We start from the raw sequence: 27,391 nt of genomic DNA on the forward strand, positions 1-27,391 counted from the left end.
ATCCCATCTCCTTCATCATTGTGCGTATTTTGGGGTACCGATCAGACTCCCTCGCGGATGCTGTTCTCAGGATCGGTAGGCAGATTCTCATTAATGGCCACATATGAATTGGCATCGGTCAGTTACGCAGCCGAAATGTTTTTAGGATCGGCAAGGGGCACCTCATTACCAGGCACCATGTTGTTGTTCTCACCATGGTGACCAGACTCAGCATTCATGTTTAGAAGGGCCAATTGGGAGTTCGACATTTTAAATTTTGACCTGAAATCAAAGACACTTAAAAGAACAAGTGTGAAGTAGGGTGTGTTAAGGAAATTTGTATCAAATTGCTACTATTATCCTTAGCCCCACGGTGGGTCATGTGCCGTAGAATTTCGGCACTTTTGATACTAATTACATAGACTTTAGCTCGTCTTTTAAAGCATTTTTAGTTATTTCTTATGAAGTTTTGGTGTTTTGCAGTGTATGAGACTTGAATAACCAAGAACACCGAAAAGAAGACAAAAACCAATAGAAAGGCATAAATGCGGCAGGTCTGCGACCGCAGAAGTGATACGCGAGCCTCAAACCAACCGCAGACTGAAGCAGTTGTTCCAGCTCTTAAAGAGAGGAATATGCGGTCTATTATGCAGTCGCATAACGCTTCTGCGGACCGCATAAGTGCAAGAGAAGATTCTGCTAGAGTAATTTTCTGATGCAATCTGCGGTCGCATAATAAATATGCAAACCGCATAACGGATCTGCGATGAACAACTGGCAACAGGGCGTGCAATTATGCTGTGACTTTGCATTTCTGCAGACCGCATACGTGATTGTTGATATCTAATTTTTTCTCAAACTATTTTTTAAATTTGCATATAAACCTTCAAAATCTCTTTTTATAATAATTGGTATATTTTCATAATTTTCCATATTATTATCAATTTATTTTTCTAATTTATTCAGTACTTTATATCGAATAATTATTCATAAATTACATTACAAGTAATTTCAAAGTATTTCTTAGCTCAATATATCATTTTTAATCCTATTAGGATTTAATTATTTCACAAATTAGCCAATTTGGCATTGTTTGGCTATAACTACAATAATTTTGCAATTATAGCCTAATTGTACACTTTATGCTATTTTAATTCAATAATTAGTCATTTTATATTTTAAATATTATTTAATTACCTTAATTTTAACTATTTAGTTTTCATTTATTTTATCTAATTATTAGCTATTTTTATTAATTATTTATCTAATTTTAATGGGTATTTAACAATTAGCCATTCTTATTTAAATTATATCCTAATTAAACCTGGTCCAAATTAAATAACCCACCAGACCCCAAGCCCAATACCCTATCCTACCCGGCCCAATCCCCATTCCTATCTGAGTTGTTGATTATTTTGAATCAACAGTCCAGATTAGCCCCTTCCTAATTTAACCCCCTAATGACTACCCCCGTCTCTCATTTCCCCCCCCCCTCTCATTCTCTCTTAATCGGTCTCTCTCTCTCTCTCTATCTATCTATCTATCTATCTTTGTTTCTCTCTAGAATCTTCTCTTCTCCCCTCCTCTCTGATGGACCCTGTCCACCTTCTCCGGCCACCTCCCTCGCCGGAAACCATTGTCTCTCATCATCTCCTGGCCTCTGCTTCACCCCCACGCCAGTTTGACACCACCCTAAGGTCCTTAGGTGAACCTGGAGTGGTTCAACTCCTACCCATGGTCCTTCATGCCATTTTCTGGCCACCTCTAGCCGTTCGAGTAAGATTTATGACTTTTCCGGCTAAAACCGGTAACATTTTAAGGTTTTCTCATCTTCTCTAGGTTCTCTGAAACCCTAACTCTTAAGATTTTCCGATTTCTTGTAGATCTGTCTTAGATCTGTGTATATTATTAGCTTTTGTTGTTTTCCTCAAAGGTTTTTCCGATTTTTCTAAAGTAACTCTTCATCTTCAACTAGGGTTTTAACCCCTTTTTCAAAAAACGTTTTTCTTCCGATTTTTTTGGTATTAGTCTATGACTCTCACTGTTTTTAAACACTTGTTTGAGCCTTCTCCTTTCTCCGAGTTATTCTGTTGAAAACCCTAATATTTCTTAAGTTTTTGAGTTCGTCTTGGGTGCTATGTTCAATTAATCTGTATATTTCTTATGAACGTTCTGTGAATTCCTGATTTATATGGTTTTTACCCTATGTGTGCTTATGCTAATTTCTCTTAAATGGGTATTTTTCTCTATTTGTGTGTCTTCGAATCCCTGTGATTGGATCTTCATCGATCTTGCATGATATTCTCTACTGATTCTTGAGATATCCCTTTAATTAAGGCTGGTTTCCTGTTTATCCTTGCCTATAGCATGTTACTCCGCTCATGTGTGATATTTTCCTTTGATAAATATTGATTCCCTATAATTAGAAACTCACTCGAGGATCTCCTTACTGATTTCCGGAATTTGAAATATCTCTTACCTTATTTCTCTGGCTGATTCCGCTGTTAAACTAATTTGTATATATTTTCCTTAAATATGATTCTGAACTTGACCTTAATTGCATTCTCTATACCTATATTACACTTGTACTACTTCCTTATTGTGTTATAAGCAGTTTTACTTGATTCCTTTCCTTATTTTGCTATTGTTTCTTACCGTTTGAGTATGATTCCTTAATTAAAGGAAGTCTGTATACTAAATTGATTCTAATTAACGTTTATTTCTATAATTACTGTTGAACTATTATTTTTACCTTATTCTTCTGCCCTCTTTCAAACTATATATACTCTATTCATTCATTAGCATATGATATGAACAAAAATCTGTTCAACTCTCTCTCACACAACTAAAACTCCCTATTCTCTCTTCTGTACTACATGCTACTATTCTAAGCTAGCCAGCTGCAAGCCAAGGCTAACTACTGTGCCTCTCCTATTTTTGCTTTGTGTTTTTCTTTCTTCACTTCACTGGTATGCTCTAATTCAGATTTCAGTCCTCAAACCAACATGTTTCTATTACTGTTACAATTCCTTGTATTTCTGATATGCTTTTATTTACTATTTTTGATGTTCAACATGTGATTAGGATCCTGAATTCCCTCTACATGTTAAGTTATGTTTTACTTGTCAATGACCAACATGTTTCTGTATACTTAGTACATGTTTCTTATGTGAATCCCCAAGATTGGTACGTTAGTTTGATCATGGTCTTAGTTGTTTGGTGTTGATATTTTAATCTAATCCAATACCATACTGTCCCCCTGATCGTCTAAACCTATAAGAGTTTCTGATTGTGTGCTCGTATATGTTCCTGCCTGCTACATGTTTGCCCTCACATGCTCCATATTTGTCCATTCAATATCATTCCCTTGTTTGTGTTTGCTGGACTATTCTTAGTCCTTGGTGTGATGCTAACTTTGTTTTGGTTTTGAGATTGGTATGCATGCTCCTTCAAATTGTTTCCATCAGTTAAACTTTATGATAAAACTATTCCAATTAAGTCTCTCTTTTCAAAACTGTTTCTTACTTACCCTTTTTTCAAAACTGTTTTCTTACTTAAACTCTTCAAAACTATGTCGAGCACTCTCACTCTACTTTTAGACCACTAAGTTCTACCCCTTTTGTGTGAGCATTGCCTTGGGACTCTTGAGCTCCCTCTGAACTTTGACACACAAAAGCTGGCCTTTCCACACTACACTTACTCTATCTTGGCTATGAAATCTGGGTGTGAGCACTGCCCGGGAGCCCTTGAGGTCTTTAGGGAACTCTGACACACCCGGATTATGAGAAAGGTTGTGAAACAATACTTGGCATTGAGGACCTGGAGACTTGGGCCTATTCTATAGGCTTCCTATAATTAACTTCTTATTTTTTCTTTATTTTCAGTTATGTAATTCCTATTCAAAGGCCTGTAATAATTGTTTATGAACGACTCTGGGGTTAGATAGTGAAAATGGGTGGGTAATATGCATGTTGTAGTATAATACAGGGTAGAAATTATGTTCCTAGGTTTACTTTCTCTATGCGCAATAGCAGCCATGTTTAGGTACAACATGCCAAGCATGTCGTGCATTAGATATCATGCTATTTAGGATTTATATGTAATGTTTTCAGCATCTCATCCACACTTAGAAATCCTATCTATAGGGTAGATAATAACAATAAAATAAGCTGTTATTATGTGATTCTGCCCATGTAAATATGTTCTGAAATTTCATTTAGAAATCCTGCCTTAGGGTAAACTTGTTAACACAATTTGTTATCCATGCACTCACCCTATTGCAACCATGCTCCGCACTTAGAAATCCTGCTTTAGGTAAACAATATCAAAACTGTCACTCCTGCCCATTTTGAAGCTGTGCATTTAGAAATCATGTTTAAGTTATTATGCATCATGTTGTATTAGACATCATGTTATAGGATCGCACTTATTCAATCACACTAGTCCAAATATAGATGTATAAACAGTCATCATGTTCTAAATAAACTGGTAATTAATCTCTGGATGTTCATAACATTTAGAATTGCATGCTATTAGGTATAACAACCTGGGATTATTAACAAATCTGAATAACTGTTACATATTATTTTACGCCTAAGCAAGCCTTAGGTAATCAACTTTAAAATAAAATCAGAACCGTCTTTATGATTAGTGTTTAACTGTCAACATGTTAAAATCAGTAGGCAAGCCTGATTAGGACTTCGTCTCTAAGTTATAAGTCTAACTCTGTTGTTATCACTTAGATACCATGCTTAGAATCTGATTTTAGACCTTAATTATGTATAAGTCATGTTGTTTATGTGTACTATGTATGGAGGTATATTTGAGCCTTTTATTTGTCTTCTATGCTCACCTTTAATTGAAGTCCTATCTGTTTATTATGTGTCGCCTTAGTATTTTACCTTTAAACTTGAGGGTCTGCCTAGAATTCCTCCGGGACCGATAGGAAGGGACGGGTAACATCATGCAATAAGGGTCGAAACAAACCCTCGCTTTAATTACCTTCATGGGGTGGGAAAGGGTAGATATGGACATGATGTCCGGTGCGTTAATTTCATGTATAGCCCCTCTTTGAGGGGTGTCATACCTGGTATTGCGTTGATGTGATCCATATTATAAACAAACCTAGGATACCCCTTTACATTCACAGATATGCTTAGATTGTAATTCTTTTCAAAATCTAGCTCTTCATTAATTGTTTTTCGAAGATCTGTGTACTTAAAATTAAATCCCCTATTATTTTAGCAATACTTGTTTATTTGCTAAATTGTACAAATCCACAAAAGTTGTTTGGTTGGGAACCACAATGGTGGATCCTGAGGGGTGCCAAATACCTTCCCCTTAGGATAATTTCAAGTCATTACCCTGTCTCTGGTTACCAAACGTAGTTATAAATGAACCCTCTAGGTGCCCTAACGCACCTTAAATTGTTAGGTGGCGACTCGTCAAAATGCAAACCCCTTTCCCAAAAGGAACGATTTGTCTCAAGCAAAATGTCATAAACCCGATTTCGCGAGAAACAAAGGGCACAACAACATGGCGACTCTACTGAGGATTTTTAGGCTTTTACCATTTCAGATCGTTTTTGTGAATTTGTACCTCCCTGTGTGCGATTATTTGTTTAATTTCTTTAAGAATTTAATTTATTCTTCAAAAGTGAAACTGACATATCTTTCTTGTTCCCCTCCTTTATTGTTGCTTTAAATTATAAAACTGTTGTATTCATCACTTTCTTAACGTGCAAATACATGACAACATGCTTTTAATTATTGCATAATCATGCTCAACATCATACTCCACTCATGCCAAACAAAATTCTATAGAAACACTTGATGAGTGGTTGCGCCCTTCCTATATCATTACCCCCTAAATTCGGAAAGGCTTATTTGCGATAAAACTAGTCAATCAGCGGTGCAGTCAACGGTTCTGTGCCTTCCCCTTGAGTTGTCCGCTCAAGGGTACCAATCTAAAACCCCATAGAAACCTTACTATGTTATTGTTGTTGCATGCATCATGGTAAAACCTAGCCAGGCTAAAAGTGTTATCCGCACAGTAGCTTTTAAGATAGCCCTGTCCAAAAGTCCACTGGTTTCCCTAAACCCAAACGGACATCATCACTTTTTGTGCATTTATTTGGAGAACTAAATGCTTCATGCAAATTGTTTATGTTAAATAGTCGAGTCTGGTGGGGGTAAGGGCCTAACTTTGTTTGCGTTGCAGAAATATGAGGCACGAAGTCCCCAGATTCGGCATGGTTACCAATATCCACCTAAGATTGTTGAGTTGGTGGGAAGATTTACATTCTAGTGACAAAACCCTCGTCAGAAAATATTTGGGTAATCTACCATCCCTCCTGGAGATCCAGCCTAACAACATGATAATAAAGGTTGCTACCTTATTTTGGGATTGTGAAAGGGCCGTGTTCCGCTTTGGGAACATCAAAATGACACCTTTGCTAGAGGAGATAGGAGGACTGGTCGGTCTAGTGTGGGAAACCCCGGGTTTGCTAATGCCTGAGAATCGTACAGGTAAGAGTTTCCTAAAAATGATGGGTTTGAAGAAGAATGCAGAATTGGTATGCCTAAAGGAATCGTACATCCATTTTGACTACCTATATGAAAGGTACGGTCACAACAAATCATACCGTACCTACCATGACGAGTTTTCCATCACATCCTTGGGACATATCCATCGTAGGGTATTCATCTTCATGTTTTGCTTCCTGGGTCTGATCGTGTTTCTAATGAAGAAAGAGAGAATTCATAGTAGGCTGGTTATGGTAACCAAGAACCTAATGGAGGGGATTGGTGGGCAGACATTCAGCATTGTACCCATGATCATTGCAGACATATACCGAACCTTAGAGAAGTGTCAACGAGGAGCGAGACACTTCGAAGGCTGCAATCTACTACTTCAGCTTTGGCTCATGGAACATCTCCAAAAGGGTGAATACCGACAAGAAATTCAGCGAAGGGATTGAGATGACCAAATTGCTTTCCACCATCCAAAGTGAATGAATTACATCCCCGACATGTTCGCTTAGCCTGAGAATGCCAAAGAATGGGTTGAGCTCTTTGATAATCTAACTGAAGAACAGGTTTAATGGATGTTCGAGTGGTTTCCGATAGAGGAGTTAATCGCCCGATCAAGAGATGCACCTTTCCTGATACTGATTGGTCTAAGAGGAACATACCCTTACGTCCCTCTTAGAGTTATGAGGCAAGCAGAAAGGAAGCAAGTCATACCCAGGGTTGACAAGATGATTCATCTTCGAGCTGACTTCCAAAATGATAGTCCCCATAAGTGCCAAGCCCAACACATGCGGCACTGCAAGATCATAATGGAGAAAGACACCATTGAGTCAGACAGATATCATGTCGGTTGTACCCCTTTCTACTCTGGTTAGTTGGAAGACAATTGGGATGGTCTGGACAAGCCAGGGTTCATTCAAGGCCACCAAATTATAGATAAAAAGGTTGAGGCGCAGGTCAAATACAACCAGCTGCGCAAAAGAATCCGTGAATGCGAGCGCGAACACCGCGAGATACACGAGTCCAACAAGAAGCTGATTGAGGAATGGAAAGACATGGCTATCAGTACCAACAAAATGCTAGGATACTTAGAGAGAGGAATAGTAGAACTAGAGGGAAAATTTCTCAAAAGGTTGAAGACCGTCAAAATGCTGAAGGGACCGAAGGTGGACATCTAGCTAGAGCATACCTGTTGCTGGGACTTCACGAATTGGGGAAGTTGTTAGAAGGAGCCAAGGATGTCGAGTCTGGGGAAGGTCCTTCTGGGACCAAATAGATAGGAATTTACTTTTTCGCTTTATGAATGTAATAAGGCCAATGGCCATTAGACCTTTATTTCTTGCTTATTTAGTGTCGTATTGCGATTCAACTATTTTATCAATAAAATGAGGCATTTAGCATTCTAAGTTCTCTAAATCAATTTGTCGCTAGGCCTACCTCGGGCACAAAGAGGTTCCCAAATTAGGACACGCTTTACATTCCCGCACTATGTATTTAAATATTGCAATATTTTTTATAATCCTCACTGACTTGATTACCTTTTGTTTTTGTTTTGTTTTCTTTCTTTTTATTCCCCTACCCAAAGGTTAGTTCGTGCACTCTGGCATCATCATATTATTTCACAAGATTCAGGGGCCCTCCACCCACTCCTCCTCCTAGTCCCTCTAAAGGCAAGAACAAAGGAAAGAATAAAATGGAAGATTTAAACAACATCAAGAAGGAGAACACAGCTGAATGGGTAGAGGTTACTGATGGCCAGGGTATTCGGGTTCCTAATGAGAATGTGTCACAGCTTGAATAGAAACTGTTGAAATTCCAGGAAGAGCTCGATCAGGTTCAAAATTTGGAAAACCTGTCATTTTCCCTCAACGCCCCAGACATCAACTTCCCCAACGCTCAAAACCCTACACCTCCTCAAAATATCCCAAAACAGAAGAATCATCCCGCACCTCACCATCATGCTACTCCACCAAAGAACCAATGTAACACCTACCATACCCCAAACAACACTCCACTACTTATCCTAGAACCTCATAACTCCACAAACGACCATTTCCACACCCATACACTAGGCCACCATAACAATTGTATCTGCGTGGAGATCATGCCACACTCCACCCAACCTATCTCATACACACCTGAGTCTGATGAAAAGGATCTGCTTATCAGGAACTTGGCTGAGGAACTTAAGAAACTGACCAGCTGGATTCAGGGCATCGAGGGAAGCAAAGGGATCGATGGGCTGAACTATGAGGACCTTTGCATACAGCCTGATGTTGAACTGCCTAAGGGGTACAAACCTCCTAAGTTCAAAATGTTTAATGGTATGGGTGATCCAAGGGTCCATCTGAGGACCTATTGCGACAAGCTGGTGGGCGTAGGGAAGGATGAAAGGATCCGCATGAAGCTGCTTATGAGGAGTTTGAAAGGAGATGCATTGTCTTGGTACATCAGCCAAGATCCCAAGAAATGGTCAAGCTGGGTGAGCATGGCATCTGAATTTATGGACAGATTCAGATTTAATACAGATAATGCACCAGACATGTTCTATATCCAGAATTTGAAGAAGAAGCCCACGGAGACATTTCACGAGTATGCTACTTGTTGGAGGTCCAAAGCTGCTAAGGTCAGACCCGCCTTAGAAGAGGACCAAATGAATAAATTCTTTGTCCGGACTCAAGACCCGTAGTACTATGAACGGTTGAGGATGACTGAGAACCACAAGTTCTCCGACATTATCAAATTAGGTGAAAGGATTGAAGAGGGTATTAAAAGTGGTATGGTCATAAATTTTGAAGCCTTGCAAGCTACGAATAAGGCTTTACAGTCCAGTGGTGTGTCCAAGAAAAGGGATGTGGGGGCCGTGATGGTTGCACAAAGGACCATGTCTCCCCTCAAATACCAAACTTACCCAACACCTCCACTCACATACTAGCCAACCCCAAATTACCAAGCACCCTCACTCTCGTAGCAAGCTCCGCTACCAACTTATCAATCATCTCCACCTCCTACATATCAACCTACTTCACCCAGATACTCCCAACCCGCTCATGTCTACCACACTTATAATTCTCAACCATCCCATTATCAATCACCCTCTACACGACAAAACTTCCCTAGACCTCGACCTAATTTTGATCACAGACCTCAAAAATAATATACTGCCATCGTTGAACCCATCGACCAGTTGTATGAGAAGCTCAAAGCTGCTGGTTATGTCACCCTCATCCCTACTGCAATACTTGAGAATCTTTCTCAATGGGTTAACCCAAACAAGTCATGTGCATACCACTTCGGTATGAAAGGGCACGCCATCGATGAATGCTGCTCTTTGAAAGACAAGATACAGTCTTTGATTGATAACAAGATCATTGTGGCAAAGGAACCCACTCCAAATGTCTGCAATAATCCTCTGCTAGACCATAAGGGTGGAGGTATCCACATGATTGAAGTAGAAGATGACTAGGATCCCGAAGGATCAATCGGGTTGATCGCAGAAGGTGATGAACCAAAGAAACCGGCAATTACTCTTAATCCAATCATAGTCCATATCCAACCTTCTGAGTACGATGAGGTAAATATGTCTATACCTCTTGAGTTTGAAGCAGCGCCACCCGTAAAGACACCTGTACCAATTGAGGTTAATTTCGTGTCTCCAGCAAATGCACCTGCACTATTTGAGGTAGCAGTCTTGCCACCCAAGGCACATGTTCTATTCGAAGTGAGGATAGTCGTGCCAATCCCAGTGGCGATGTCAACTACACCACCCTTCTATACAAATGTTGTACCCTGGGACTATACAGCCGAGGCGAGAAGGAAGGGCAAGGTCAGGACTGAAGAAACTGTCGCAGCATAGGGTATGACAAGAACTGGTAGAGTCTATACCCCTGAACATCTAGCTAAATCTAGCAAGCAGGCTTCCAATCAGCCACCCCTCATTGAGACAGGTCCGGACGACCTTTGGAGGAAAGTACAGGCCAAAGAGTATTCGGTCATCGATCAGTTGAACAAGACGTTAGCACAAATATCCATTATCTCTTTGCTGCAAAATTCTAAGACACACAGGAAGGCTTTGTTGAAGGTGCTGAATGAAGCGTACATACCAAATAACATCAATAGCAGGGAAATGGCTAATATGGTAGGACAAGTGTTGGAAAGCCATAAGATCATCTTTCATGAGGACGAGCTGCCACCTGAAGGGCTGGGGCACAACAAAGCACTACACATCACCGTGTAATGCAAAGATCATTTCATCACCAGAATCCTGATCGATGGAGGGTCCAGTCTTAACATTTGTCCGCTGATAACGCTCAAGAAGTTGGGTAAAGGGCTGCATGAGATAAAGGATGGAGCAATCAATATGAAAGCTTTCGATGGTTATCAGAGGTCCACCATTGGTGAGATTAGTCTATGCCTGCAGATAGGACCAACCTGGTTTGAGGTCGATTCCAGGTAATAGATGTACCAGCGTCTTACAACTTGCTGCTGGGACGGCCATAGATCTATGCTACTAGGGTCGTAGTGTCAACGCTTCATCAGGCAATAAAGTTTGAATGGAATCACGAGGAATGATCATTCACGGTGACAGTAACAACCCTAAATACAGTTGCCAGACTATTCCGGTAATTGAGGGAAGAAGGAAGCTGGGTAGAGAAGCTTACCACCACATTGAATGGGTCAATGCTATCGACAAAGACAAATGATGGGATAGAAAAATCGAGAGTATACTGAGTTGGAGTGGGTACGAGCCTAGCAAAGGGCTCGGCAAGAACCTCCAAGGAATCTTTAAACCTATAAAACTCAAGAAACATGGCACTACCTTCGGTTTGCGATATGAATACACCTGGGAAGAATTCAATACCTGGTTGCCACCATGGCGCGGTACCTACTACCCACTAGAGCAGCCAATACCGCATCTGGAGTAGACCTTCTAATAGGACGACATTGTTTATGAATCAGATGAAGAAGAAGAAGCAATTGCAGCAGTGAGGAACTTGTTTCTAGAGGACGGTGATATGGACTGTTGCGTTATTCTCAAGGAGGAGGGGAAGGAAGGCCCTTCCATACAGGCTGTGAGCAGAGGGGCACATCTCAAGAATTGGACCATCGGGACAACCAAAGCTCGACGAGCCTCGGGGTAGCAAGGCTAAAACAAGCATTATTCACAGTTTTATTTACTAAATGATTTCCATTTCGCACTTTTCAATTCCCGCAATAAGATTTAATTTATCAAAAGCATTTTTGATTTTTCTTATGAATAAATATTTATTGCTATCATTTTCTCTCATTACTTTACCTATACAGCATTACTATTACTTGTCTTGATGAACCAATGACTGTGACTTGTAATGAGACAACGCAACAAACGGATATTGATTCAGAGGAAGATGACATACCTGACGAGATTGTCAAAGAAGTTGAGAATTTTGAGAACAAACCTAAATCCAAACTGGACGAGACCGAAATTGTCAACCTGGGAGATTCAGAAAACGTCAAGAAAACACGAATCAGCATTCACCTGTCGCCATCGGAGAAGAAAGAATTCACAGAATTTCTAAATGAGTATGAGGACATATTTTCCTGGTCGTATGATGACATGATTGACTGAGTACGTCTATTGTGGATCACAAACTGCCAAACAATCCAATGTGTCCGTCGATAAAAGCAAAAGCTCAGAAATTTCAAGCCTGATATGAGCTTGAAAATCAAGAAAAAAGTCGCCAAGCAGATCAACGCTAAGGTTCTCAGGGTAGTAGAATATCCGACGTGGTTAGCCAACAATGTACCAGTGCCAAAGAAGGATGGGAAAGTTAGAGTCTGTGTCGACTACCGGGATCTCAACCGGTTTAGTCCGAAAGACGACTTCTCTTTGCCAAATATACACATCTTGGTTGACAATTGCGCCAAGCATGAGCTACAGTCATTCGTAGATTGCGTAGCTAGTTATCATCATATCTGGATGGATGAGCAAGATGCTGAGAAAATGGCTTTCACTACACCGTGGGGAGTATACTGTTACAAGATGATGTCATTCGGCCTAAAGAAAGTAGAGGCCACATACATGAGGGCCATGAATACCATCTTCCATGATATGATACACAAGAAGATCAAGGTATATGTGGATGATGTTATTATCAAGTCCAAGAAAGCCACTGACCACATAGAAGATCTAAGGAAGTTCTTCAATAGACTATGGAAATACAACCTGAAATTAAACCCCGCGAAGTGTGCATTTGGGGTTCTTGCTGGGAAATTGCTTGGGTTTATTGTGAGCCGCCGAGGAATAGAACTGCATCCATCGAAGGTCAAATCAATTCAAGAACTACCACCGCCAAGGAACAAGAAAGATGTGATGAGTTTCTTAGGAAGGCTTAACTACATCAGCTGATTCATAGCACAGTCTATAGTTATCTGTGAGCCGATCTTCAAGATGTTAAAGAAGGACGCCGCCACCAAATGGACCAATGATTTCCAAAAGGCCTTTGACAAAATCAAGGAGTACCTGTCAACACCACCAGTGTTAGTCCCGCCTGAGCCAGGTAGACCCTTATTACTATACCTTGCAGTGTTAGATGGAGCTTTCGGCTACGTTCTAGGGCAGCACGATGAAACAGGAAGAAAGGAGCAAGACATTTATTATCTCGGCAAGAAGTTCACCCCGTACGAGGCCCGGTATTCTCTATTGGAACGCAGTTGTTGTGCTTTGACTTGGGTAGTTCAGAAGTTGAGACATTACTTCTGTGCCTATACTACATATCTCATATCGAGAATGGATCCCTTGAAGTACATATTTCAGAAGCCCGTGCCCACTAGCAAGCTAGCCAAGTGGAAAATCTTGTTGAGTGATTTCGACATTATTTACGTAATTTAAAAAGCGGTTAAGGGATAGGCACTGGCAGACCACCTTGTTAAAAACCCCGTGGATGGAGAATATGAACCCTTGAAAATGTATTTTCCTGATGAAGAGGTATCATTCATAGGAAAAGACATTGCGGAATCCTATGAAGGTTGGAGAATGTTCTTCGATGGAGCAGCAAACTTCAAAGGAGTTAGTATTGGAGCAGTCCTAATATCAGAAACCGGTCAGCATTATTCGGTGTCTATCAAACTCAGGTTCCTCTGCACCAACAATATGGCCGAGTATGAAGCCTGCATCTTAGGACTCAAAATGGACATTGACATGAATGTTCAAGAGTTGCTAATGATTAGAGATTCATACTTACTTATACATCAGGTACGAGGAGAATGGGCAACAAAGAATTCCAATATACTCTCGTATATGCACCACGTATAGGAATTGAGAAAGAGGTTCACGAAGACGGAATTCCAACATGTTCCCAAAATCCAAAATGCGTTCGCAGATGCATTGGCTACCCTATCATCTATGATTCAGCATCCAGACAAGAATTTCATTGATCCCATTCCGGTGAAAATCCATAACCAGACAGCTTACAGTGCCCATGTTGAAGAAGAAGTAGACGGAAAGCATTGGTTTCGTGATATCAAGAAATATTTGGCAAAAGGATAGTACCAAGAGCTTGCAAATCCTACTCAGAAAAGCACACTTCGGAGATTGTCCAACAACTTCTTTCACAGCAGAGGAATCCTGTATAGGAGGACTCCCAATTTAGGATTATTAAGATGTGTCGACACAAAGGAAACATCCAAGCTACTAGAGGAAATTCATGCTGGGACCTGCGGTCCACATATGAATGGTTTTGTCTTTGCAAAGAAGATACTCCGGGCCGGTTACTTTTGGATGACTATGGAAACGGACTGCATCTAATATGTCCGGAAATGCCATCACGGTCAGATACATGCAGATATGATAAAGGTACCTCCAAACAAGTTTAATGCGACAAGCTCACCGTGGTCGTTCGCCCCTGGGGAATGGACATTATTGGACCAATCGAGCTTGCCGCTTCAAACGGACAAAGGTTCATCCTAGTAGCCATCGACTATTTCACCAAATGGGTCGAAGTAGTATCTTACAAAGCAATGACTAAGAAAGTCATGGCAAACTTTGTCCCGACCGCATTGTTTGTCGATTCAGAATTCCAGAGTCAATCATTACTGATAATGGCTCCAACCTCAATAGCGAATTGATGAAAGCTATGTGCGAAACTTTCAAGATCAAACACAAGAATTCCACATCCTACAGACCTTAGATAAATGGAGTTGTAGAAGCCGCCAACAAAATATCAAGAAGATATTAAGGAAAATGATAGAGAAGCATAGATAGTGGCACAAGAAGTTATCATTTGCTCTATTGGGGTATCGCACCACAGTCCGCACATCAACCGAGTCAAACCCCTATATGTTGGTTTACGGTACAGAGGCTATCATTCCCGCTGAGGTAGAAATTCCTTCCCTAAGGACCATACAAGAAGTTGAGCTCGGCGACGCAGAGTGGATAAAAAGTCGTTATGAGAAACTAGCCCTTATAGAAGGAAAGAGAATGAATGCAGTCTGCCATGGTCAACTCTATCAGAACAGAATGACTAGAGCCTTTAACAAAAGAGTCAAGCCAAGAGAGTTCACACCAGGGTAGCTCGTGTTGAAGAAAATTTATCTGCATCAAAATGAAGCCAAAGGGAAGTTCTCTCCCAACTGGCAGGGTCCATACATTGTTCACCGGGTTTTGATAGGAGGAGCCCTCATACTTACAGAAATGGACGGAGAAGTCTGGCCAAAGCCGATCAATGATGTAAATTGAACTACGCCTGACCTGATTCCCGTTTAAGAGGGGATACGTAGGCAGCACTATGGGTTCGGTCACAATTCAATAAAATTTCAGTTTCCCCCGCAATTGGAAACTGGGACAGAATTTTGAGGAGGACCCTCAAAATTCTGAAGTAATTTCAGCCGATCGCCACACGAGCAACAGTCAGAAATGTCAACCCATCAAACTGGGACAGAATTTAGAGGAGGACCCTCAAAATTCCGTAGCAGGAGAGGTTGCAATGTCCTAAACTACATCACAGTCATCGGGTCATCTAAAAGTTATTTTTAATTATACATTTATGTCGTACTTTTACAAAATCATGCATGTTTATTATTGAAACTGCTTTGTTTAGCAACACTACCCCAATGATACAGACAGTATCACCAGATTAAAGCCGAACGAGTCAAGCAAAGCCAACGAGGATATGAACTAACCTCCCCCCTTACAAAACTCAGAATTTTTCTTTGGATGCAGGCACTAGGATTACGAAATCCTTAAACACATTATACGCCCAGTGGACAAACATTGTTCAAAAAATACGATTCTCAGAATTGTTGCACTTGCCAACATTTGCTATCAGAACACACAAGTAATGTTCCGCAATCACAATGCTCCCAGTAACTACAGTGCGGCAATTTGCTATCAGCTAAGAAAACTCTACTCTCATTTGTTATTTTATTTTCTTACATAAGGCTACCATTCTGCTTTCAGAGACTAAACGTTGTCTCCATCTGTATTTGCATTGCATAAGGCTACTATTCTACCTTCCGAGACTAAATGATGTCTCCATCTGCATTTTCATTGCATAAGACTACTATTCTGCCTTCCAATTTGCATAAGGCTACTATTCTGCCTTCCGAGACTAAACATTGTCTCCATCTACATTTGCATTGCATAAGGATACTATTCTGCCTTCCAACTTACATAAGGGTACCATTCTGCCTTCTGAGACTAAGCATTATCTTCATCTGCATTCTTGCATAAGGCTACCATTCTGCCTTCTGAGGTTAAGCTCTACCTCCATCTGTATTCGCATCTTTGCATAAGGCTACTTTTCTGCCTTTCAAGGCTAAGCTTTGCCTCCAATTTTCTTCGGAACTAAGTGCTATCTCAAGCACTATTTATCTCGCTTTTCTTATGGGCTAAGCTCTGTGTCACGACCCCAACCCCGGTCGTGATAGCGCCCAACACATTGCTAGGCAAGCCTGACCAACTATCAACCACAACCCATTTTCTTATAAAGTCCAATATCAGCTAACACAGTTTAATTGTCAAATTAACATAATAAGGTTCTGAAACAGCAAGTTAAATATGCGGAAGTCAAAAGATAATACTACTACATAGCCCACACCGATCCGGTGTCACAAGTCTCGAGCCTCTAATACAAGTTCAACAGCCTACTACACAAATAGTCTTGGAATGCGGAATACAATAGAAAGGAAGGGAGAAATCAGGGCTGCGGACGCCATGCAGCTACCTCGATACTCCCGGATAATGCTGATCGACTGGAAAGCTCTCACTCAGCCTCTGGAACACCTGGATCTGCACGCAAGGTGCAAGGAGTAATGTGAGTACTCCAACCCAGTAAGTAATAAGCATAAATAATGACTGAGAGTAAGAAATCACATATATACATGGTAATCTATAATGCGGCAGCTAAACAAGTAGTATAAAAGCAATAAACCAATGAAAAGCAGAAGGAGATAATTCTACAACAGATAAGCAGTTAAGTGACAGACAGTTAAAGAAAAATACACATGTAGAATAGTACCAGCCCCTCGGGCTCTCTCTCTCTCATATCACACTTGGGTACTCGCGCTCACTAGGGGTGTGTAGACTCTGGGAGGGGCCCCTTACGGCCCAAGCGCAATATCAAGTCATCTTGTGGCATCAAATCTAGGCCATCGGCCTCATATCAATATCAGCCACCTCGTGGCATATGTATGTATCTCAGGCCCTCGGCCTCATATCAGTATCATTGTATCCTCACATCTGGCCCTCGACCATACTCAGTCCAAAAATCACATAAGCCCCTCGGGCATTAGTAAAACAGTAGTCCTCAGCCCAAAACATCATTTAAAATATCATTTTAGATCCAAAACCGAGTAAAAAGTGGTTCAGTTGTAAAACAGTGGAAAACAATACGATTGAGTTCAAGTAGTAAGTCAACACAATGAGGAAATAGTGATAAAAATCCCCGGAGGGTTCAAATACTTGGAACGAAGCCCAAATATGACAATCAGTCCAAATAATGATGATAACAAATAAGTTCAATCAAATACGCGATAAAATTATCAATTCTGACGGACCAAGTCACAATCCCCAATAGTAAACGACCCCACGCTCATCATCAAGCGCGTGTCTCACCTCAATATAGCACTACGATGTGCAAATACAGGGTTTCAAACCCTCAGGCCTTCATTTTCATTCATTACTCACCTCAAACCAGCTAAATCTCTAGCTCGCGATGGCTTTGCCTCTCAAATTGGCCTCCTCGTGCGTCGAATCTGACCAAAACCAGAACGAATACGTCACAATATGCTAAGGGAACAAAGGCCAAGAGAAAACAATCGAAAAATATGAAAAATCTCGAAATTAGCAAAACCTGAGCCCCAGGCCAACTTCTCAAAACTCAGAAATTTTCATATCATTAGATTCCTTATCTCCCTACGAGTTCATACATATCAAAAACACCATAATCGGAGTTCAATTGACCCCTCAAATCCTTAATTTAAGCCCTCTTAAACCCAAGCCCTAAACCTCCATTTTTAGTCCATTAATTCCTTAAATTTCAATCCTAATTCATGAAATACCACCATAGAAGTGTGTTTTAAGTCCAAAATCATTACCTTATCGAAGTTCCCTTAAAATCTCTCTTCAAAATCGCCCAAAAACTCTAAGTCCGAAGTTAAAAATGGTTAAACCCTTCAAAAATCGTGAATAAGAAACATATATACCTTCTGCCCAGACATAATCGCATCTGCGGTAAAATAGCCGCTTCTGCGGTACCGCTTGTCCGGTCATATCTCCGTATCTGTGAAATTTCACTTAATGGACCAACACCGCATCTGCGGTCCACTCGCCGCTTCTGCGGCTCCGCAAGTGCGGTCCCCCTTCTGCATCTGCAGTTCTAGGCCTTCCTCAGCCCTTCCGCTTCTGCGATCCAATCAACGCATTTGCGATACCGCAGGTGCGAAAACACCAGAAGCAACAGAAAAATCTACAATCCCTCAAGTTCCAAACTTCCCGTTAGCCATCCGAAATCACCTCGAGGCCCCCGGGACCTCAACCAAAAGCACCAACACAACCCAATACCTCATTCAAACTTGTTCCAATCATCAAAACACCTCAAAAAATGCCAAATCCATCAATTCACATCGAATTCAAGCTTAAGTTTTCTAAAAACTTTCGAAATACGTTTTCGATCAAAAACCCAACCAAACCACGTCCGAATGACTTGAAATTTTGCACACACATCCCAAATGACATAACGAAGCTACAGCAACTCTCGGAATTCCATTTCGACCCTCAAATCAAAATCTCACCAACCAACCAAAAGTCGCCAAAATACTAACTTCGTCAATTCAAGCCTAATTCTACTTCGGACCTCCAAAACCAATTCTGATCACACTCCTAAGTCATAAATCACCTTCTGAAGCTAACCGAACCATCGGAACTCACATCCGAGCCCTCTAACACATAAGTCAACATTCGGCTGACTTTTCCAACTTAAACCTTCTTAAAAGAGACTAAGTGTCTCATTTCTTACCAAATCCACTCCGAACGCAAACTACTCAACTTGATCACATAAAACACGGATAATGAAGCATAAAAGGGGAAAATAGAGCGGTAACTCATGAGACGACTGGTCGGGTCATCACATCCTCCCTAACTTAAACAAACGTTCATCCTCGAACGAGTCATGAAACATACCTAAAGCCTCAAATATGTGGGGATATCTTCTCCGCATCTTCTGCTCGGTCTCCCAGGTGGCCTCCTCCATGGGCCGACCTCTCCACTGCATTTTCAATGAAGCTATATCATTTGACCTCAACTTCCGAACCTGACGACCCAAGATAGCTACTGGTTCCACATCAAAGGTCAAATCATCATCCAACTGAACCGTGCTGAAGTCCAAAACATGATACGGATCTCCAATATAGTTCCGGAGCATAGAAACATGAAATACCGGATGCACACGCGACAAGCTGGATGGCAACGCAAGCTCATAAGCCACCTCCCCAATCCTCCGAAGCACCTCAAAAGGCCCAATAAACCGTAGACTCAACTTTCCTTTCTTCCCAAATCTCATAACACCTTCATGGGCGAAACCTTCAACAAGACCTTCTCACCCACCATATAGGACACATCCTGAACCTTTCGGTCAGCATAACTCTTCTAACGCGAATGTGTTGTACGAAGCCTCTCCTGAATCACCTTCACCTTCTCTAAGGCATCCTGAACCAAATATGTCCTCAATAGCCTAGCCTCGCCGGGCTCGAACCAACCAACTGGAGATCTACACCGTCTCCCATACAAAGCCTCATACGGAGCCATCTGAATACTCGATTGGTAGCTATTGTTGTAGGCAAACTCTGCAAGCGGTAGAAACTTATCCATGAACCTTCAAAATCAATAACACAAGCATGCAACATGTCCTCCAATATCTGAATAGTACGCTCGGACTACCCGTCAGTATGAGGATGAAAAATTGTGCTCAACTCTACCTAAGTACCCAACTCTCGCTGAACAGACTTCCAAAACTGGGAAGTAAACTGAGTACCTCTATTTGAGATGATGGAAACCGGAACACCATACAACCGAACAATCTCCCGGATATATATCTCTGCTAACCACTCTGAAGAATAAGTAGTACACACAGGAATGAAGTACGCAAACTTGGTCAGCCGATCCACAATCACCCAAATAGCATCGAACTTCTTCAAAGTCCGTGGAAGTCCAACAACAAAGTCCATATTAATCCTCTCCAACTTCCACTCGAGAATAACCATCTGCTGAAGCAAGCCACCCGGTCTCTGATGCTCATATTTTACTTGCTGATAGTTGAGACACCGAGCTACAAATCCCACGATATCTTTCTTCATTCTTCTCCACCAATAGTGCTGCCTCAAATCCTGATACATCTTCACAGCACCCGGATGAATGGAATACCGCGAGCTATGGGAATCCTCCAGAATCAACACTCTAAGCCCATCCACATTGGGCACACAAATTCGGCCCTGTATCCTCAACACTCCATCATCGCCGATGGTTACATCTCTGGTATCATCATGTTGAACATTGTCCCTAAGGACAAGCAAATGCGGATCATCATACTGGCACTCTCTGATGCGATCATATAAGGAAGACTAAGAAACCACACAAGCCAACACCCGACTGGGCTCCGAAATATCCAATCTCACAAACTGATTGGCCAAGGCCTGAACATCAACTGCAAGGGGTCTCTCCCCAACTGGAATATATGCCAAACTCCCCATACTCACTGTCTTTCGGCTCAAAGCATCGGCCACCACATTGGCCTTCCCTGGATGATACAATATGATAATATCATATTCCTTAAGCAACTCTAACCATCTTCGATGCCTCAAATTAAGATCCTTTTTCTTGAACAAATGCTAAAGACTGCGCTGATCAATGAAAACCTCACAAGATACGCCATACAAGTAATGCCTCCAAATCTTCAATGCATGAACTATGGCAGTCAACTCCAAATCATGAACGGGGTAGTTCTTCTCATGGGGCTTCAACTGACGAGAAGCATAAGCAATAACTCTACCCTCCTGCATCAATACACAACTAATCCCAACTCTCGAAGCATCTTAATATATGGTATATGAACCTGAAGCTGATGGCAAAACCAATACTGGAGTTATGGTCAAGCTGTCTTGAGCTTCTGAAAGCTCTCCTCACACTCGTCCGACCATGCAAATGGAACACCCTTCTGAGTCAACTTGGTCAAGGGCGATGCGATAGATGAGAATCCCTAAACGAACCGGCGATAATAGCCTACCAAGCCAAGAAAGCTACGAATCTCTATGGCTGAGGACGGTCTAGGACAACTCTGAACTGCCTTTATCTTCTTTGGATCAACTTGAATACCCTCGTTAGACACCACATGCCCCAAGAAAGCTACTGAACTGAGCCAAAACTCACACTTGGAGAATTTTGCATAAAGTTTCTCCTCCTTCAACCTCTACAATACTACTCGCAAATGCTCCGCGTGCTCCTCCTGACTATGCGAGTACACCAGAATATCATCAATGAATACTATAACAAATGAATCCAGATAAGGCCGAAATACACGGTTCATCAAATTCATGAACGTTGCTGGGGCATTGGTCAGCCCGAAAGACATAACAAGAAACTCATAATGACCATATCTAGTCCTGAAAGCAGTCTTAAGAATATCTGAATCCCTGATCTTCAACTGGTGATAACCCGAACAGAGATCAATCTTGGAGAACACCCTCGCTCCTTGAAGCTGGTCAAATAAATCATCAATGTGAGGCAAAGGATACTTGTTCTTAATTGTTACCTTGTTTAGTTGCCTATAATCGATGAACATTCTCATTGTGCTATCCTTCTTCTTCACAAACAGAACCGGCGCACCCCAAGGTGACACACTAGGCCGAATGAACCCCTTATCCAGGAGTTCCTGAAGCTGCTCCTTCAATTCTTTCAACTCTGATGGTTCCATACGATACGGCGGAATAGAAATGGGTTGAGTGCCCGGCACCAGGTCAATACCAAAATCGATATCCCTGTCCGGTGGCATACCCGGTAGGTCTAAAGGAAATACATCGGGAAAATCCCTCACAACTGGTACAGAATCAATAGTAGGAGTCTCAGCTCCAACATCCCTCACAAACATTAGATATGAAAGACAACCCTTCCCAAACATACGTCGGGACTTAAAGGAAGAGATCACTCTACTAGGAACATAATCAGTCACACCAAGCCACTCGATCTGCGTTACACCCGGCATAGCCAGAGCAATTGTCTTAGCATGACAGTCTAGAATAGCACGACACGGAGATAACTAATCCATTCCCAAAATGACATTAAAATCCACCATGCTCAATAGCAATAGATCCACTCGGGTCTCCAGACCCCCAATAGTCATCACACATGACCGGTACACACGGTCTACAACAATAGTATCGCCCACCGGGGTGGATAAATGAACAGGTAAGGCAAGAATCTCTCAGGACGTATACAAATAATGAGCAAAATATGAGGACACATAAGAATAGGTGGAGCCATGATCAAATAATACAGAGGCATCTCTGTGGCAGACTGAAACAATACCTGTAATGACAACATCTGAAGTAATGGCATCTGTCCTGCCTGGAATAGTATAGAAATGAGCCTGGCGACCACCTGACCAACCTCCCCCTCTGGGGCGAACCCTGGCTGCCTGACCCCCACCCCTAGCTGGCTGAGCGGGAGGTGAAGTAACTGGAGCAGAAGTAGAATATGAGATAACAAATAGTTGGTACGAAGCCCAAATATAACAATCAATCCAAATAATGTTGATAACCAATATGTTCAATAAAATACGCGATAAAATCATCAATTGAGAAGACCAAGTCACAATCCCCAATAGTAAACGACCCCACGCTCATCATCAAGCGCGTGTATCACCTCAATATAGCACTATGATGTGCAAATCCGGGCTTTCAAACCCTCAGGACATCATTTATATTTATTACTCACCTCAAACCGTCTAAATCTCTAGCTCGTGATGCCTTTGCCTCCCAAATCAGCCTCCTCGCACGTCGAATTTGACCAAAACCAGAATGAATACGTCACAATATGCTAAAGGAACAAATCCCAAGCGAAAACAATCGAAAAATATCAAAAATCCCGAAATTAGCAAAACCCGAGCCCTGGGCCCACTTCTCGAAACTCAGAAATTTTCACATTATTAGATTCCTTATCTCCCTACAAGTTCATACATATAAAAAACACCAGAATCAGAGTTCAATTGACCCTTCAAATCCTTAATTTATGCCCTCTTAAACTCAAGCCTTAAACCTCCATTTTTAGTCCATTAATTCCTTAAATTTCAATCCTAATTCATGAAATACCACCATAGAAGTGTGTTTTAAGTCCAAAATCGTTACCTTATCGAAGGTCCCTTGAAATCTCTCTTCAAAATCGCCCAAAAACTCTAAGTCCGAAGTTAAAAATGGTTAAACCCTTCAAAAATTGCGAAGAAGAAACATATATACCTTCTGCCCAGACATAACCGCATCTGCGGTCAAATAGCTGCTTTTGCGGTACCGCTTCTGTGGTCATATCTCTGCATCTGCGGAATTTAACTTAATGGACAAACACCACATATGTGGTCCACTCGCCGCTTCTGCAGCTCCGCAGGTGCGGTCCCCCTTCTGCATCTGCGATTCCATGCCTTCCTCAGCCTTTCCGCTTCTGCAATCCAATCAACGCATTTGCGATACCGCATCTACGGTCCCCGAACTGCAGGTGCAAAAACACCAGAAGCAGCAGAAAAATCTGCATTCCCTCAAGTTCCAAACTTCCCGTTAGCCATCCGAAATCACCCCGAGGCCCCCTGGACCTCAACCAAAAGCACCAACACAACCCAATACCTCATTCAAACTTGTTCCAATCATCAAAACACCTCAAACAATGCCAAATCTATCAATTCATATCGAATTCAAGCCTAAGTTTTCTAAAAACATCCGATATACGTTTTCGATCAAAAACCCAACCAAACCACGTCCGAATGACCTAAAATTTTGCACACACATCCAAAATGACATAACGAAGCTACAGCAACTCTTGGAAGTACATTCTGACCCTCGGATCAAAATCTCGCCAACCAACCGGAAATCACCAAAATACTAACTTCACCAATTCAACCCTAATTCTATTCCGGACCTCTAAAACCAATTCCGATCACACTCCTAAGTCATAAATTACCTCCCAAAGCTAACCGTACCATCGGAACTCACATCCAAGCCCTCTAACACATAAGTCAACATTCGGCTGACTTTCCAACTTAAACCTTATTAAAAGAGACTAAGTGTCTCATTTCGTACCAAATCCACTCCGAACGCAAACTACTCAATTTGATCACATAAAACACGGAAAACAAAGCATAATGAAGCAGAAATGGGGAAAACGGAGCGGTAACTCATGAGACGACTGGTCGGGTCGTCACATCTTCCTCAACTTAAACAAACGTTCGTCCTTGAACGAGTCAAGAAACATACCTGAAGCCTTAAATAGGTGAGGATATCTACTCCGCATCTCCCGCTTGGTCTTCCAGGTAGCATCCTCCATGGGCCGACCTCTCCACTGCACTTTCACTGAAGCTATATCCTTTGACCTCAACTTCCGAACCTGACAACCTAAGATAGCTATTGGTTCCACATCAATGGTCAAATCATCATCCAACTGAACTGTGCTGAAGTCCAAAACATGAAACGGATCTCCAATATACTTTCAGAGCATAGAAACACAAAATACCGAATGCACACTCGACAAGCTAGGTGGCAACGCAAGCTCATAAGCCACCTCCCCATTCCTCCGAAGCACCTCAAAAGGCCCAATAAACTGCAGACTCAACTTTCCTTTTTTCCCAAATCTCATAACACCCTTCATGGGTGAAACCTTCAACAAGACCTTCTCACCCACATATAGGACACATCCCGAACCTTTCGGTCCACATAACCTTTCTAACGTGACTGTGCTATACGAAGCCTCTCCTGAATCACCTTCACCTTCTCTAAGGCATCCTGAACCAAATCTGTCCCTAATAGCCTAGCCTCTCCAGGCTCTGATACCAACTTATCACGACCCCACCCGGTCGTGATGGCACCCAACACATTGCTAGGCAATCCTGACCAACTATCAACCGCAACCCATTTTCTTATAAACTCCAATATTATCTAACACAGTTTAATTGTCAAATTAACATAATATGGTTCTGAAACAGCAAGTTAAATATGCGGAAGTCAAAAGATAATACTACTACATAGCCCACACCGATCTGGTGTCACAAGTCTCGAGCCTCTAATACAAGTTTAACAGCCTACTACACAAACAGTCTAGGAATGCGGAATACAATAGAAAGGAAGGGAGTAATCAAGGTTGCAGATGCCATGCAGCTACCTCGATACTCCCGGATAATGCTGATCGACTGGAAAGCTCTCACTCAGCCTCTAGAACACCTGGATCTGCACGCAAGGTGCGGGGAGTAATGTGAGTACTCCGACCCAGTGAGTAATAAGCATAAATAATGACTGAGAGTAAGAAATCACGTATACACAGGGTAATCTATAACGCGACAGTTAAACTAGTAGTATAAAAGCAATAAACCAATGAAAAGCGGAATGAGATAATTCTACAACAGATAAGCAGTTAAGTGATAGACAGTTAAAGAAAAATACACACGTAGAACAGTACCAGCCCCTCGGGGTCTCTCTCTCATATCACAACTGGGTACCGCGCTCATTGGGGGTGTGCAGACTCCGGGAGGGGCCCCTTACGGCCCAAGCGCAATGTCAAGCCATCTCATGGCATCAAATCTAGGCCCTTGGCCTCATATCAATATCAGCCACCTCATGGTGTATGTATGTATCTCAGGTCCTCGGCCTCATATCAGTATCATTGTATCCTCACATCTGGCCCTCGGCCATACTCAGTCCAAAAATCACATAAGCCCCTCGGGCATTAGTAAAACAGTAGTCCTCAGCCCAAAACATCATTTAAAATATCATTTTAGATCCAAAACCGAGTAAAAAGTGGTTCAGTTGTAAAACAGTGGAAAACAATACGATTGAGTTCAAGTAGTAAGTCAACACAATGAGGAAATAGTGATAAAAATCCCCGGAGGGTTCAAATACTTGGAACGAAGCCCAAATATGACAATCAGTCCAAATAATGATGATAACAAATAAGTTCAATCAAATACGCGGTAAAATCATCAATTCTGACGGACCAAGTCACAATCCCCAATAGTAAACGACCCCACGCTCATCATCAAGCGCGTGTCTCACCTCAATATAGCACTACGATGTGCAAATACAGGGTTTCAAACCCTCAGGCCTTCATTTTCATTCATTACTCACCTCAAACCAGCTAAATCTCTAGCTCGCGATGGCTTTGCCTCTCAAATTGGCCTCCTCGTGCGTCGAATCTGACCAAAACCAGAACGAATACATCACAATATGCTAAGGGAACAAAGGCCAAGAGAAAACAATCGAAAAATATGAAAAATCTCGAAATTAGCAAAACCTGAGCCCCAGGCCAACTTCTCAAAACTCAGAAATTTTCATATCATTAGATTCCTTATCTCCCTACGAGTTCATACATATTAAAAATACCAGAATCAGAGTTCAATTGACCCCTCAAATACTTAATTTACGGCCTCTTAAACTCAAGCCCTAAACCTCCATTTTTAGTCCATTAATTCCTTAAATTTCAGTCATAATTCATGAAATACCACCATAGAAGTGTGTTTTAAGTCCAAAATCCTTACCTTATCTAAGTTCCCTTGAAATCTCTCTTCAAAATCGCCCAAAAACTCTAAGTCCAAAGTTAAAAATGGTTAAACCCTCCAAAAATCGCGAAGAAGAAACATATATACCTTTTGCCCAGACATAACCGCATCTGCAGTCAAATGGCCGCTTCTGCGGTACCGCTTCTGCGGTCATATCTCCGCATCTGCGAAATTTCACTTAATGGACCAACACCACATCTGCGGTCCACTCGCCGCTTCTGCGACTCCGCAGGTGCGGTCCCCCTTTCGCATCTGCAGTTCCAGGACTTCCTAAGACTTTCCGCTTCTGCAATCCAATCAACGCATCTCCGATACTGCACCTGCAGTCCCCAAACCGCAGGTGCGAAAACACCAGAAGCAGCAGAAAAATCTGCAATCCCTCAAGTTCCAAACTTCCCGTTAGCCATCCGAAATTACCCCGAGGCCCCCGGGACCTCAACTAAAAGCACCAACACAACCCAATACCTCATTCAAACTTGTTCCAATCATCAAAACACCTCAAACAACGCCAAATCCATCAATTCACATCGAATTCAAGCCTAAGTTTTCTAAAAACATCCGAAATACGTTTTCAATCAAAAACCCAACCAAACCACGTTCGAATGA

This window comes from Nicotiana sylvestris, chromosome 9, assembly GCF_000393655.2.
Source record: "Nicotiana sylvestris chromosome 9, ASM39365v2, whole genome shotgun sequence".
In the NCBI taxonomy this organism is placed as follows: Eukaryota; Viridiplantae; Streptophyta; class Magnoliopsida; order Solanales; family Solanaceae; genus Nicotiana; species Nicotiana sylvestris.